At 46.9% G+C, this 17322-nt stretch overlaps 1 protein-coding gene across 1 annotated transcript in view; it reads right to left on the reverse strand.

Moving 5' to 3' along the window:
- The window catches only part of NMBR (neuromedin B receptor), a 673932-nt gene that overhangs the window by 302112 nt on the left and 354498 nt on the right, over positions 1–17322 (reverse strand). The gene's annotated exons all lie outside the window — the stretch shown is intronic.

Consider the following 17322-nt stretch of genomic DNA (forward strand, 5'->3'; position numbering starts at 1 on the left):
ATGCTATTATCTATTGAAATGTAAATTCATATTCGACAAAATATGGAATGCCCTGGGATTTTTTGCCATGGTTCGAGAATTTTCAGACACATCACTACATTCAATTTCATTTTTAAGTTGTCCCACACCAGGGAATTGCCCAGGAAATGATGGATATAGCTTCAGAAGTCACCCCTTGCCTGAATATACGCCATGAAAACAGTAGCATTGCTTTTAATAGCCAGGTCAATTCTTCCTTGTTTAGTGGATAGAGAATGGCTTTCATAGTGTTCTTCTACTGACTAAGTGACATAGTAACTTCATTTTCTGGAGCCAGCCCAAGCCACCTGTCGGCAATAAGCCTGATGTTCACAATACAACTAGAGGACATGAGATTCGCTCTAGAAAAAAACACATAATGCATTGATTTGTTCAACGAGACAGTGGGAGAATTTACAAGCTTCCAATATGTAATTAGAGGACTCATATTATGAGGATTGCAACCCACCCGGAGATGAGTAAAAATGGACGAGCTCATCTGCATAACCCATCGACTGTATAGGAGAATCTCTTAACATAGGTGGTAAAGAGGAGTGGTTAGCGAGGGCCTCACCTAAGTCTGAGAGATAGAGGTTAAACAGCATTGGTGCCAAGATGCACCCTTGCTTCACCCCCTCCGAGTTGGAAGCCAACTGGTCAGGCCACCACGTTGATCCATGCAAACTTTGAAATGAGTTTGTTGATGTAATGCAATGATGATTTTTAACAGGCCAAGTGGGCTATCCTTAGAGCGCAGCTTCCTCCAAACATGGACCTTGTCTACGGTCTCGAAAGCTGCGCTAAAGTCTATATATTCCACGTAAACAGGTATCTTTTGTATTTTCAAAGTCTGTTGGTTAATAGTGACAATGGCCAGGGCGTTGGTGGTAGCATCTAATACTTTACCAAACCCTGTTTGATTATGTGGGATGACATTCCTGCTCTCAGCCCATGCTCCAAGCTCTTTTAAAAGAACTTGTGCAAAGATCTTAGTCAGACCATCCAGCATAGCCAGCATTCAATAATTTCGAGGTCCCGTGTGGCTACCCTTTTTGTGAACAGGGCCAATGATTCCATCCTGCCATGAGGTTGGAATGTTCTGTGTGATGCCAATCCAATGGAAAAGCCAGCATAATGCAGTAGCCCAAACTTAAGGGTTGGACTTAATTAGCAAATTGAAAATACCATCAGGGCCAGGGGCTCAGGACGATTAACTGGCCATATTTAGCCTGTAGATGTCATTAGGGCTTTTAGTAAAGGTCCAAGCCACTAAAATGGATTTGGACACACTGACCCTAATTCAATTTAAGAATTCCAATCTTGTTCTGAGACCCCATTAATTTCTCTAGCAAGCGATTTGTTCCCATTGACAATCTTCCAAAACATTTTAGTGTCGTTAACAAGAGATGCATGTACTGAATCCCGCCATTGGGAACACTGGACTTGATGCTTGTACCATTTCAACCATTTGTGACAGGCATTTTTAATGTCCTTGGCAGCTAGGGCAAACCTAACCGGATGCAATTTCACCTGCGCCAACCTCTGTAGATCTTTGCGCACAGCCCTTCTCTTAACCATGATGAATTTATCATAGTCATGGTGATGTAATTTATGTGGGCGATCCCAACACGTGAGCATCATTGCATCATCATTGTAACAGGCACTAAGTAGTACATTGCTCTTCTTTTGTATGTGCGCGTTCCTGCACATGGAATGCATTATATAAAGAATGCCACAGAAAACATGCTGGCACACTGAAATTGTGCATTAGCTGACACTACAGCCCTCTTCTTAAGGCTAAAATATGATATGCTCTTTGTCTACCAGCATATGTATTGTCTGAGCAAACCCCGCCCTTCCCTTTTTGTCTTGTGGCGCCTGGAAACACATGTGTATAGGCGCCGTACAAATGCCCAATAAATAAAATTAATTAATTAAGTCGAGTGCAGCGTAGTTTGTGATTCGTTCAGAATATGAAAACAGAGACGGTAACCAATCAATAGCTGTAGTGGACAAAGAGCATAGATTGAACTCAGGTAGCAAAGCTAAGGATCCCATGATCATGATCCAAAGTAAATAAATTAGAATACCCATGCGCCCTCCAACCAAGCCATGGCATTCGTCGCTAGGTAACCCCAGCTTGTTTTGTTCCATGTGGTCTTTCCACAGTTACCATTGACCAGCTGTCATGTCATGGCTATTCCATCATTTCCAGCCACTAGGACATCATAACAGTCACTCATTCTTTAGAATGTGAAGACTACTATTATGCTGTATTTACATTACCAAAATGAAACTATCTTTATATGTGTGACATTGGATTTATACTTGTATGCATGTGTTTATAAGCACGTATGAGTGTCCTGCCTTGGAACATGAATTGAGAATTAGAGAATTGATTTTAGTGTTTGTATTGTTTATATGATGATGACTGGAAGAACCTTTGCTCTTTATACATTGGTTGCACTGGGCATTTTAGAAAATAGTTGTCATGTTAACTGGATGCACAATAAATATGATTATTGAAACTGTCATACTTCTCTTCGTGTGTCCATAATGAACACATGGGACTCATTACAAGTTAGCCGTGCTGGTAAAACTTTACCGGCACCGCTTCCAGACCGGCTAACTACGAGTTCTGCGGCCGGTGGTGTTACACCCAGCAGGTCTGACCTGGCGGGCGTAACGCCAACAGCTACAGACTGTTATAATGAGTGTCTTAACTCCTGTGTCTTCCCTCTATTCCATTTCCTTCCCTGGAGTGGTGATGTCAGGGAATGAGGTGATGTCACTGTGCTTAGAGTGTTGTCATAGACGGACGTGGAAACACTGGCACCATTACCGCATGGTGCTGGTGTTTCTACGGCCCCCATTCCCATGGATTCCTATGGGACTCCATGGGAAGGGGGAGTAACGGAATGCTGGCTCCGGAATTACCGGACCACCGGGGCAGTAATGCCCCGGTAATTCCGGCTATTCCGGAGCCGGTAAATCATTCCAAGTCTGGCAGCAACCTGACGGTTTTTCCGGCTCAGTTACTGCCTGACTTGGAATGAGGCCCGTGGTCTTAAGATGTGTGTATTTGAATGTCTTCTTATCCAGGAATCCCCTGGGGAACATACCTGCTTAGATATGGATAACTATAAAGGCATCTCCTCTGGGCCAACAAATACATGTATCAATAAACTCCAGGTCTTTCAAACTGATGTGGCTCGCCGGTTGCCACATGATCCCATTATTGCAACGTTGACTCCTCATTACAGAAAGATCCCAAAAATAATTCATCTGCCCATTACAGGAGAAAATGGTGGTTGAAGCATGCACTTTCCTTTTTGCCTAAAGAATAACATAGTTTGTTGTTTGCCCTCTTTCATTAGGGACTCGCTGGCAAAAGGAATGACTTGAAAATAAAAGGGTTTTGTGTGTGGACTCTCAGCCTCTGGGAAAGTGTTACATGAGCTGGGCGGGCTTGGCTAGGCAATGAGTGGAAGCGCCCCCAAGTTAGCACGATCCTCCCCGCAATGGGAGACAATAATGGACACTCCCGTAATGGGAATAAGGCCAAGACAGAGTGCGGGTGAGCGTAAGTGGGAGTTTATCCAAAGAAAATGGCATGCAAAGAACTCTGCAACCTCCGAGAGCGCTCTGCCTGACAATCGCAAAGGCAGGCGTATTTCTAATACAAAAAACGTCATCAGAACCTACACACTATAGGGGGCACAAGTTAATTGGGATTGGGTGGCGTCGACTAACTATAGGTGTTGCTGCAGCATGGTTGGTCCGGGTGAGATGTCGTCACTGGTCAGCCGCGTGGGTTGGGTTGGGCCTGGCAGGCCGGCTCGAGGTCATCCGGGCGGTGTTGGTACGCTGGGGCAGCCTGTGACAAAGATGAATGCCTTCCCTGACTTAGGTACCCTAGATCATGCACATTGCAGTTACTTGAAACCCCATATCTAACTTCTACAGTAAATCTTTCAATCAATACAACACTGGAGGAATGCACCTTGTGAGGGGTCTGGTGGTCATCTGTTGGATTTACCGGTGTTCTGACGTCTGGTATTTCAGGTCGAGGGGCTAGGCTCTGGGGGCTTGTGCCGGGTGGTACATGTTTTGTTACTACGTTAGACGCTACTAGGAAGGGGGCTCTGTGTCTTGTCTCATTGTCGGGGGTCTCCTTGGGTTGGTCTGGGGGATTGTGGGATTTACGATAGGGTGCTGGTAGATCAGAGGATTCAAACGCACGTTTATTATCGTGCTGTAAATAACACAGGTGGCGGCCGGTGGCCTTGGATGCTTGTGTTGGGGCCTCTGACTCTCTGGAGTAGTTCCAGCTTGGCCGGGGGAGGTGGGGGAGCACGGTACAGGCCTTAGCTTTCTTCTACTTGGCAGGCTTTGTAGGGCGGGAGGGAGAATGGCCTTGCATATATTCACAAAAGGTATCTTCCTCGTGTGTTGCCTGATTCTGAATACAAAACTTTTATATCATTTGTCGTCTATAAACTATCATACCATGCATATATACTTCGAGTTCATTAATCATTTCGTTGCCTAACATTATATTCACTACAGTACATGAGGTAGTTCTAGGTTATGGCCTACAGAGATTGATACTCGCCGCTTGGGGTGATTTTAAGAAAACATATACGAGTTCAGGTTTCTACATAAAATTGGGAGAACACTTATACAGATAAAGGTTATACGTTTTGTCGACATCTTTCTCTGTAGTTATAGCAGCATTAGTCCAGACCTGGGGTGACATCATATAACGTTACATCTTTATGGTTGATTCGTAGTTTACAAAATCCGTTTAAACAGAGGTAGTTCGTTAATACCAATACTTGAATTATTTTCTACTTTCTTCAGAAAGTGATGCTTCAGCTTTTTCCCCGTCACCCCGGCCTCGCGGACCAGGTCATGCGAGGTGCAATATTACAGTGTGAACGATAAAATGTTACAGTGTTAGCATCTCGGGTTAGCTCATACCAGACTTTCTCATGGGAACGCGCTCGCAGCGGATCTACCAGGGCTGCAGCGGCAGGGATACTTGGAAAGCTTCTCCAAAGGTGGGGGCCGTGTTACAGCGCGCTGAACTCACGCCATCTTTGCTGGGCAAGAAGGTTTCTAGGCCTATCTAAACGTTAGTGTGTGTGTATGATGGATACGTGGGGGCAATGTCATCGGCGGGCAAGCCCTCCTCCACCTGAGCTCAGGTGGCATGGGGGGACGCTTGGCGAGCCAGGGTCCTCACCTGGGGAGAAGAATGCAGGAGAGGGGGGCCTTTAAGGCCTGTCCTCCCCTACATTTCCCCCCTTTCGTTACTAAAGTAACGAATTCTTCAGGTCGTCCAACCTTCTGCATTCTTGTTCCTCTACTATCGCGTCATCCCATGCAGGTGTTCCCTTGATGGGCATCCATGCCCTACACACCCCCCTTAAGCTCTCTCCTCTTCTGGCATATTCGTCTGGTGTGCACGTTAAATATATACAGTCACCACTTCCCTCCAAATCTACCCAAACCTCTGTGTACCATTCTAATTCCACGTTTCGGGGCTCCTTGATAGTGGTATGCCATAGCTTATCTACTATGTCCTTGTCACGGTACATAGGTACTAATCGGTACTGGGGGGTGTTATCTATTCCTGTCTGCACATATACTTCTTGTGTTGCCCTCATTGTACCACCAGAGTTGCCTATTGTCACCATCATCATTGCGCCGTTAGGGACCACGTTTGCACAACACCGGAGGCCCAACTGGCACAGGCAGAACGTCACGAGGAGGAACACCACAGTTGGTACCAGAAATTTCATTGCTATTCCAAGCCAAGAGGGAACCCAGGAGAAGATATTGTCAAACCACGTGCTGGCTTCTGCTCCCCCTTCCATCTTCATCTTCTCTCCCAGATTGTGTACTGCTTCGATCACGTGGGATAAGGAACCATTTTCCGCGTCTTCAGAAGGTACGAAAGTGCAGCAGGCACTTCCTATTTTTCGGCAAACACCTCCGTCAATCGCCGTCAGTAGGTCCAGAACATACCTGTTCTGCATGGTCATCAGGCGTAGAGCTCTCAGTTCTACTTTTATTATGTTAAACCCTTCTTCAGTGTCATTGGCTAACTGAATTAGTTCCCACCGTGTTATCTGGAGCCATTTTGCATTTGCCCTTGCTTGGACACTTGAAATTAGCGAGGCAAAGAATGTTTCTACAGAGCTGAACAGTCGGTACCTGTCTGGGATCTGTGCCAATAAATCAGACGAGGCTTGAGATATGTAATTGGATGCCCGTCTGTTCCGTGATAGCTCTTCTCCCTTCTCTCCGGAGGACAGGACATAGAGGCGTGATGTTGCGGTGGGAGGAACCACACCCTGGTGCATGTTCCCTGGCATTCTTTTATTTTCGTCAACGTGGCTTTCTGGAATTACCATTAGGGCCGAGTGCAGAGTGGCCATGGAGCAGCTGCCGCTCCATGCCTGGGGAAGGTGTAAGTAGGCCTGGTTCCCACATACCCAGTATGTGTCCATCAATGCGGCTGTTCCTTTTCTCATCTCTGGGATGGTGAGGGTTTTGTTGCAGTTTTTATTCGTCCCTATTGTCACTTTTCCTTCTCCCTTAAAACATAGTTCGTTCTTGATCTCACTTTGTAGCTTGAAGGGCTTTTCCATTGCTGTTACCCATGTCAGTTTGGAAATGTGCTCCTTCCATACTGGTGTGCATGTTTCTTCCATCCATCGTAGTTTGGCTGGCTGGACACCTTTCAGTGCTTCCGCTTTGCACAGTATTTCTTCATCTTTCCATTTGTTTTCAGAAAACAGTGTCCCTTGTATCGCAAAAAATGGTTCTTTGAGACACACCACTCCAGCTGCTTTTGGGTAGCATGTTTTTTCAGTCTGTATAACCTTGAAAGTGACGTCGTGTGCCTGGAAGGTGTTTTTTATACGGCATAGAGTGAGATGAAGGAGACACTGGGCATCTATAATGGGCAATTCTCTGGGCAACAACACTTTAGGTGTGCCTGATGCATGGGGAATGAGCGAGCAGACATAACAGCTCTCATTTGTAGTTTGTTTGGCTGTGGCACTCATATCAGCATACCATTTGTTTGCTTGGTGGGGGTGCCGAGGATCTTCCATTTTGTCTAACCCTAACCCATAGTACTCGTCATACCCCCTCCTGCTTGTCTCTCTTCTCCACCTACTATCCTTGCTTCTCCTTTGTCTGCTGTTTTTGATAGAAGAAAAAATGAGCCCCCCTTCCTCCTCCCCACCCCCCTTGTCAAGTTTCTGATATGTTTCCTTATGTTCTTTGATAGTTATAACATTCCCATCTTCTTCAATAAACAACAAGTCACTTTCTTCTGATGGGGTGGGGAGGGTGTTGGGGCCGTTATAAAGTTCAGGTGTGGACGTTGTGTTATTTTCCATTTCTGTTTGTATACCTCTTGAATCTGACAGGGCGACAGTTGGTGGTTCAGTGTAATAACCCCATACAAAGTGTGATCCATCCCACACCAGAAAGTCACCTTCTTTAAAATTTACAGTTGTGGTTGCATTGCTCCCAGGAGCTCGGGTGACGTTGCTCCCCCCTCCCCCCTCGGTCATCTCGATAGAGATGAACGCTATAAACCAATATGTTACCAGGCAAAATATTGATAGGAAGAACACAATAACACAAATTGACAATCCACATTCATATGAATATGTAAGTCTATCTATTAACATTTCTTTAATTCTAACAAATCTATTAGTTGCAGGCTGCCCATTAGATGCCATGGTAATCCCTGTTTGAGATACAAAAGTTCATTAAGTACAGACATGTAAACATTTCCAACGTTGGAAGCTCTTTCTTTTTTTTTTTTTTTTTTCATAAAACATGGACGTGGGTGGGGGAAGGGGTTGTTTCCACAGACACGGGTATTTACAATCAATACTTTTAGGTCATTGTATCTTGTATAGAAAAAACTTCTTTAAAAGAAAGAGATATTTCAAAAATGAGAGACCCAAAAAAAAAACATTCAATTAAAAGAGCAAAAAATATATTCTCCTTTTTTTTTTTTTTTTTTCATACAAATGCCATGTCATCAGTTGCATTCATTGTCAATCGCTGTACATACAGAAAATCACCTTCACTCATTCTGCACAACTCCACTGTCCGCGGTTGCCTGTGCCTCGTCCTGCGCCTCACCTTCCACGGCGCTATAGGCTCTGCGCACGTCTGTCAAATGCACCCAGTATTTTAGGCCCTTCACCTTGACTGCCGTGGGCGTACAAAATACTACCTCATAAGGGCCATGGAAACGTGGCGCATTCCACCTTCGCACAAAACTTCTGACATAAATAAAGTCGCCGGGCATTAGCTGTAATGGTTTATGAGGCAGTGTTACTACTTCTGTTGTATTCCCCTCCTCTCTTGTAGAGGGGGGGGGCTAGTTGTTTCGCTATTATGCGCGCTGCCCTTGTCAGTTTTTTCAAGTATTCTGTGAACTCCTCTCCCAATACCGCTGCGCTTCTGTGTGCATCAGAACGTTCACGGAGAGGCGAATGTGTTGTGTTCATTCTCCTTCCCGTGACGATCTCATGCGGGGACAAATGGTGGTCTTTACTTGGCTGATTGCGCAATTCGAACAGGGCCAGAGGTAGGCAGTACATCCAGGTTTTTTTGAGGGAAAAACATAATTTTGACAATCTGCCTTTTAACAGGCCGTTCATCTTTTCCACTACGCCATTACTTTGAGGATGATAAATCGAACATAATTTGTGCTTTATTCCCAATAACGTAGTCACTTCCTTGAATAGTTCATTGACGAAATGTGTGCCGTTGTCTGAGCGAATGACCTCGCAAATTCCCCAGCGCGGGAATACTTCCCGCACTAGGAACTTCGCGGCGCCCTTCGCATCAGGGCGTGCACAGGGACCTGCCTCCACCCACCTTGAAAATGGACATACAACCACAATCATGTAGCGAGCCCCATTACATCGTTCTCCCATATCTACATAATCAATGTGGAGCTCTCTGAATGGGCCATTTGGTTTTGGTATCGTGCCTCTTAGTGTACGCAATGTCATACCTGAGTTATAAATTTGGCATGTTGTGCATTCCAATGCCAACCTTGTTATGTGTTCCTGGAGGCAAGGTGCAAACCAATCTTCTTGTATCTCTGCCATAATGTGCTGCTTTGTGTTATGTGCGGGGAAGTGTAGTTGTTGAAACGCTGTTTCTAACAATGTAACTGGCATCACCGCTTTCCCTGAACTTTCTTGTCGCCACAATAAATCAGTCGGCGATTTACTGCATCCCCTCTTAGTCCACAGCAATTTCTCGTCTGCACTAGCTCCCTCTTGCAGCTCTATTATTTCCTGTGTGGGCATCATGTTGTATCCTGTGGGGACCTCGTGGCTTGTTGTGTGGTGCAATATGTACTCTCCTACTTCACCCTTCTGCAAGTATGAAGCTTCTTTGGCAGCGGCGTCTGCTGCCGCGTTCCCCAAAGATATAAAATCTGTATTTGTGGTGTGGGCTTGGCATTTTACGATGGCTACTGCCGTGGGGTCTTGCAGGGCCTCAATCAGTTCTTTCAATAATTCTGCATGCTGAACCGGTGTTCCATCTGCTCGTCGAAACCCTCTCCGCCCCCACCGTGCCAGCCCGCCATGTACTGTTGTTGTCATGTATGCTGAGTCTGTATATATTGTCACTGCGCACCCCTTGGCTGCATGCAATGCTTCTATTAGCGCTATTAGTTCTGCTGCTTGGGCTGAATAGTGTGATGGGAGGCGGTGTTGCACTAGTGTCTCGTACTCATCTTCCTCTAATCGTACAACTGCCATACCCACATGTTTCTCTCCTGTCTCCATGTCTATTGATGCTGATCCGTCCACGAAATACACCTCTCCCTCGTTCAGGGCATTCTCAAAAACCACCTGGTCCTGACCTTCGTCACCTGTGTGCGTTGCGCAGTTGTGGTTTTGCATGTCTTCTATAGTGCATGCCTCTGTGATGAATGTGGCTGGGTTTACCGTTTTACATCTCACTATATGGATGTTTGCGCTCGACAATATTATTTCATATGCTGTGGCGCGCTGTGTTGTCAATGTGCTCTTGGATCTTTCTAATATTGCAAAGAGTGAGTGTTCTACAAAAAGTGTCACAGAACAGCCCATTACTATCGTGGCACTTTTCTCGATAGCGAACGCAGCTGCAGCTAGGGATTGCTCGCACGCGAAATGGCCTTGCATTACTGCGTCTAGGGTGCCACTATAGTAAGCCAGTGGCTTGTGCCCTAACGATGTTTTCTGGGTCAGTACTGCTGTCATCAGTGTTCCTTTGCAGTGTGAAAATAAGAAGAATTCGCGCCCATAATCTGGATTCGCAAGCACTGGAGCGCTTGATATCAGTTCTTTCAGTGAGTTAAATGATGTGTTCATTTCTTCTGTCCATGCTACGTGTTTGTTTACCTGTTGGGCCTCTTTTAGTGCCTGTAATAAGGGCCTTGTGTATGCTGCATAATCCAATATCCATGCACGGCAGTAGTTGCACATACCCAGAAATTTCTGCATCTCTTTTACTGTTTTGGGCTCCCCAACTGCTCTAATCGCCTGTGCCCTGTCTGGTATTATTCGCTTACCATCCTTTGATATCAGCTGTCCCAAGTATAGGACCTCTGTCAGGCAGTATTGTAACTTCCCCTTGTCCACCTTGTACCCTTTATTGGCCAATAGTGTCAGGAGTGTTATTGAGTCCTTTCTACACTCCTCCTCAGTTTGTGCACAAACCAATAAATCATCAACATACTGAATCACTGTGCTTTCTACAGGCAAATTCCCCAAATCTTCATGTAGTACCCTGTTGAATATGCTTGGGCTCTCGCAATATCCTTGCGGTAATCTGCAATGTTCGAACCTCCTCCCCCCTAGTGTAAACGCTGTTAAGTATCTGCTTTCTTCTGCTAAGGGAATCGAGAAAAATGCATTTTTCAAGTCAATGACCGTGAAGTGGGCCGCTGGTTTTGGAATATTGCATAGTATTGTCGCCGGGTTCGGCACTAAAGGGAACTCCTTTAAAATCACATCATTGAGTGGGCGTAAATCTTGTATCATCCTCCAAGAACCTCCCTTTGCCTTTTTAATCGGGTAAATGCATGTGTTACATGGGGAGTTTGAGGGCACTATTATTCCTTGCGCTAGTAGTGCATCTATTGTCTCTCTGATCCCTTCTTCTGCTTCGCGTGACAATGGATATTGTTTTACCCGGGGTAGAATTGCTCCCGGTTTCAGTTTAATTACCACAGGCGGAACCCCATGTAGTAACCCCACATCATGGGGGCCATTTGTCCATATGTTAGTTGGTACTGACCTCATGTCCTCATCAAAAAATGTATGTGGCGCTCCTACTACCGCCATCAATTCAACTTTAGTGTTTCTTGCTGTAACTACAATGTCGCAGGGCATTGCTAGTTCCATCACTATTTCGCCATCTGTTTCAGTGTCGTAAAATAGCTCCTCGTCCGATAGCTCCCGCAGTGGGATATTTGCATTTGTACACAGTACTGTCCGCCACTCACATCCTTCCATGTCAACTCCAATCACACATATTCTGTTTGCTGACACGTGTACTGCGTGTAAATCCAATGATAGTACTGACCCGGGAGCAGTGTCGGGGCTCACTATGGGACGGAAAAGGAATTCGGCTGGGATCCTCCAATCCGACCTTTTTAGTTCTGGTACTATGAGAGCCAAGGTTCTCATGCCCTCAACAAACATCTCCTCATTTCTTGGTAGCCCTCTGATCTCTTGTATGACCGTGTGGCCGTGTATTACTGCTAATACGCGGAGGGGACATATGCCTGGTGTTGAACATACGATACCGCTTTCTGTGAATGATATTGTCATATTTAGTTTGCCTAAGAGATCCCTCCCCAGTAAATTAATGGGAGAGCGTTCATAGTACAGTAGGGGTGCTTTCACTGTCTTACCCCCCACTGTCACATCCAATGCTTCTGTGTAAGGAACTTCAATTACAGCCCCAGAGAACCCCTGCGTCTCTAACGTTCTATTAGATAACGGGAACCGGCCCTCTCTAATACATGATTTCTCCGCTCCCGAATCCACCATGAATATGAATTGCTTGTCTCCTATCTGCGCTCCTACCAATGGTTCCTCTGATGCATTGTGGGTCGTAGATAGTACTGGACACGCAAGTGTTCTCTGTGGGCTGTCCTATGCGGGGTGTCTCATTATCCCCCCTTGATCAAAAATGTTCCCCGAAACTACCGACACCCCGCTATAAGGTGCGGGGGCAGGCGCTCCATTAGCTACTGTGGCGAAAGTGTTACCGGGCGTGTAGTGCATATCGTCATTATTCTGTGGGTGGTTTTGTGTTCTGTACTGATGTCCGTGTAGTTGTGCGTTACTTCTCTGCCCTGCATTTTCTGGTTGCTGGTATTGTCCCATGGGGAGGCCGTATGGGCTTCCTGGGTGGGGGTGACCGTACTGCTCTGTCTCCTGGAACCCGCTGTTTTGTCCGCTCCTGCACTCCCTTGAGTAATGCCCCCATCTCCCACAATTCCAGCAGCTCCCCTGTGGACCTCTGGGACCCTGCCACCCATTTCCTCCCATTCCTCCATACCCTTGTCCTCTCCGGCCCCTGTACCCACCTCTTCCTCCTCTTGGGGCCCACTCTTGCCGCGCCAGACCTCCGTTCTGCTCTTGCTCGTTCCACTGTCGCTGGCCTTGTCCGGCCCAATTAGCTGCTATTCTCCCTTGTATTGCTATCTGCCCCTCCTCTCCTTCATCTCCCTCCCTCATGAGTGGGAGTCCGGCTACCGCGGCTGCAACCTTCACTAACTTTGACTGTACCAACTTCGCTTCGTCTGCCAACCTTTTCTGTGCTACTTCCCTCTCTCTTTCTTTAATTCTTTTGCAGTGGTGCACTATTATGCTTTGGATCTCCGGCCACCCCTTCGCCTCAACCCCTGCTATTTTGTCGAGCGCCTTCTGCACCTCTTTTGGGAGCCCTCTCTTGATGATAAAGTAAAACAGAGACGTTGACTGATGCCAGGGCGTGCCCGTTTCCGCTCTCCACATCTCCTGCACCCGGAGAATATAATCCATAGCATCCTCCCCGTCATTCATTGTACATTGCATTACTGACTGTAAATCAGGGGTATCTGGGAACGTCTCCCGCAGTGCGTCCCACACCCTTGCTCGCACTGTATTGAAGGAAGCCCCGTCGTGGCGATCACAACTCAACGCCACGCCTGGGAAACCAGCCTTAGCCCATACTCTGTCCGCTTGATCCCCTACTGCGGATACTAGTAGGCTTTTCACATCACCTACTGCCAACGGTATGCCGGCGGTATGTTTCTCAAATGCATATATCCACTTGCTCGCCCCTCCTGACAACGGGGGCAATAGTTTCATTAAATTAGCCTTGTCCATCTGGGCCCACGGTATATAGTTTGGTCTCCCCCCCCCTCTGTGTATCAATGGAAGTTGTAACTTCCCTTTTGTAGTTGCCCCCTCCCCTACCTTAGTCGCTGCTGACTCCAATGACGCCATCTTCCCCACTCGATTTCTTAATCGTCCCATCCATTCATCATCTATAGTCCCTAGCGAACATGCACCGTCCATCTCCTCACTTTCCCCTCCTACTGCCATACTCAACCTATCATTCTCATCTAACCCTCCTCTGACATCGCACAACAGGTCCTCTCTGATCCCTCTATCTCGTGATGCATCACCAGTGCTTCCTTCTACTGCTCCTACCTCTATTATTCGTGTCGGCTCTTCCTCAATTCTGAACAGTATTTCCCCCTTTTTCCATCCTTCCTCAATTTGTCTACTTTCACTTGACGCTCTAGACGTGCGTCCTGATTGTGTAGGGGCGCACGCTGTACGCTCACATATGTCTTTTATTCTTGAGAGCTCATCCCTTGCCACAAAAAGCCTCGACTCTAAGTCACTCGTTAGCTTTTCTATATTCACCCTCTGTGTGCTTCCCTGGGCGCGTTCTCTAGTGCTTTCGTATGGCGGGGGGGCTGTTGGTCTCGGTGGTGTAACAGTTGTGGGGGGAGGCACATAAGTAGGGTCGCTATATCCTGCTGCGGGGGCTGGTTTGTTCAATATTGGGTACAAGCTAATTACCTCCGTAGGTTGTTCTGCATTTAGCTGGTCCTTTTCCCCCCTTGGAATCAGGAGTGGGTTGTCTGTTGTGGGCGGCAGATCGACAGTAGGTGCCGGATCTTTGGGTGGGGGTACTTCCTCAAACAATCTCCAGAGGTCTAATACCTCCTTCCTATTTTGCCATTGTTTCCCCTTATACTTGAGGCTAATGCATGTTCGTACCATATCAAGAACGCTTTTGTCAAAAGATCCTCCCTCTGGCCAAATCTGGGGCAATCCCTCCCCTTTCAATTCTGTTACCCATTGATCGTGATATTTATTTATTCGCTCAGCGTACCCCGGTAAGCTCTTACAAATATGCGACAAGGGAGTTTCCGCCCCCATATTCTAAACCACTAGCAACAACCGTGTCCACCTTCTTTACCTTTAGTTAGGTGTAGATATATTTATCTATCTCTTTATGGCACAGACAAGAGCGGACCTCTCACCGATATCACCCAAAGTTGTTCACTGCACAAATTCTTTCTTACTTACCACAACTCATCCCCTTCCCATGCACATACACTCTCATGTAATTTCACTTACAACCAAGCAACTACTGGTTATGGTCACCACTCTCTAGCACCCCCTCGCGGTCACCCGTTCGTCTCCACTACTCGCACGGTGCGCGCACCCCTCACAATACTTTCTCACTCACACCTCTTCGTTTTTCCTCCCTTTCCTCCCTGGCCAGCTGTCCCTGTTTTTCTGCTAAGCTTACTGTGTTCACGTCTGTACGTGCCACTACTTAATCCCACTCCTAAAAAAGTGCTCCCTATTTTATGGTTCTTCTACAAGTATGTCTACCTTATACCCTTTTCACGTTCACCCCTTGCCCCGTGGACTGGAAAAAAAAGAAATAGAAAGAGTAGCAATCACTAACAGTATCCTAAGTGTCTCCCTTTGCCAGACACCAATAACTTATTTTTTACTTCTTCATATATTCCCAGTACTAGTCTAGATAGCACTATGCGGCGCCGCCTTCCACCCCCTCTCGGAGCTAGGTTTCCGTCACTTTTACCTCTTCACTTACTTCTTACTCCTAATGGCCATATGCAAAGAAAAGATAAGGAAAGTTTTAAGACCTGTCTTTAGTAGACTCCCGTACTTCTCTCCCCTACCTGCCCACGTTCTCCTATTCACAAGTTCCCCTCCCTCCCCCTTTATGATCGCTCGCACTCGGTACTCACGTGCCCGTCTTGAATCGATAGTCTCCGAAACTGGGTCCGTCCAGGCGGTGTTGCCTTTCTGCTCAACAGTCAGCCCCGGCTCCGGCGAGCGGTACTCAAAGGGGATTTTGCAACCGGGATCCCGTACCCCATCTAGTTTGAGTGCGCACTTCTAAGCGTACCGGTCGCCGTTGGCGGGTAGCTTCCTGGAGCCGGCTCACCGTGCGTTTCCCTTTCTGACCGGAGATTCTCGTGCCAAAAGGGGGTCGTTAAAAGGAGTTCAGGAAAAATAAATTTGGCAATATCACGCTATCGGGGTCACCACTGAGTGGAAGCGCCCCCAAGTTAGCACGATCCTCCCCGCAATGGGAGACAATAATGGACACTCCCGTAATGGGAATAAGGCCAAGACAGAGTGCGGGTGAGCGTAAGTGGGAGTTTATCCAAAGAAAATGGCATGCAAAGAACTCTGCAACCTCCGAGAGCGCTCTGCCTGACAATCGCAAAGGCAGGCGTATTTCTAATACAAAAAACGTCATCAGAACCTACACACTATAGGGGGCACAAGTTAATTGGGATTGGGTGGCGTCGACTAACTATAGGTGTTGCTGCAGCATGGTTGGTCCGGGTGAGATGTCGTCACTGGTCAGCCGCGTGGGTTGGGTTGGGCCTGGCAGGCCGGCTCGAGGTCATCCGGGCGGTGTTGGTACGCTGGGGCAGCCTGTGACAAAGATGAATGCCTTCCCTGACTTAGGTACCCTAGATCATGCACATTGCAGTTACTTGAAACCCCATATCTAACTTCTACAGTAAATCTTTCAATCAATACAACACTGGAGGAATGCACCTTGTGAGGGGTCTGGTGGTCATCTGTTGGATTTACCGGTGTTCTGACGTCTGGTATTTCAGGTCGAGGGGCTAGGCTCTGGGGGCTTGTGCCGGGTGGTACATGTTTTGTTACTACGTTAGACGCTACTAGGAAGGGGGCTCTGTGTCTTGTCTCATTGTCGGGGGTCTCCTTGGGTTGGTCTGGGGGATTGTGGGATTTACGATAGGGTGCTGGTAGATCAGAGGATTCAAACGCACGTTTATTATCGTGCTGTAAATAACACAGGTGGCGGCCGGTGGCCTTGGATGCTTGTGTTGGGGCCTCTGACTCTCTGGAGTAGTTCCAGCTTGGCCGGGGGAGGTGGGGGAGCACGGTACAGGCCTTAGCTTTCTTCTACTTGGCAGGCTTTGTAGGGCGGGAGGGAGAATGGCCTTGCATATATTCACAAAAGGTATCTTCCTCGTGTGTTGCCTGATTCTGAATACAAAACTTTTATATCATTTGTCGTCTATAAACTATCATACCATGCATATATACTTCGAGTTCATTAATCATTTCGTTGCCTAACATTATATTCACTACAGTACATGAGGTAGTTCTAGGTTATGGCCTACAGAGATTGATACTCGCCGCTTGGGGTGATTTTAAGAAAACATATACGAGTTCAGGTTTCTACATAAAATTGGGAGAACACTTATACAGATAAAGGTTATACGTTTTGTCGACATCTTTCTCTGTAGTTATAGCAGCATTAGTCCAGACCTGGGGTGACATCATATAACGTTACATCTTTATGGTTGATTCGTAGTTTACAAAATCCGTTTAAACAGAGGTAGTTCGTTAATACCAATACTTGAATTATTTTCTACTTTCTTCAGAAAGTGATGCTTCAGCTTTTTCCCCGTCACCCCGGCCTCGCGGACCAGGTCATGCGAGGTGCAATATTACAGTGTGAACGATAAAATGTTACAGTGTTAGCATCTCGGGTTAGCTCATACCAGACTTTCTCATGGGAACGCGCTCGCAGCGGATCTACCAGGGCTGCAGCGGCAGGGATACTTGGAAAGCTTCTCCAAAGGTGGGGGCCGTGTTACAGCGCGCTGAACTCACGCCATCTTTGCTGGGCAAGAAGGTTTCTAGGCCTATCTAAACG

Source organism: Ambystoma mexicanum, chromosome 4q (genome assembly GCF_040938575.1).
Source record: "Ambystoma mexicanum isolate Mex_15411 chromosome 4q, UKY_AmexF1_1, whole genome shotgun sequence".
Classification (NCBI taxonomy): Eukaryota; Metazoa; Chordata; class Amphibia; order Caudata; family Ambystomatidae; genus Ambystoma; species Ambystoma mexicanum.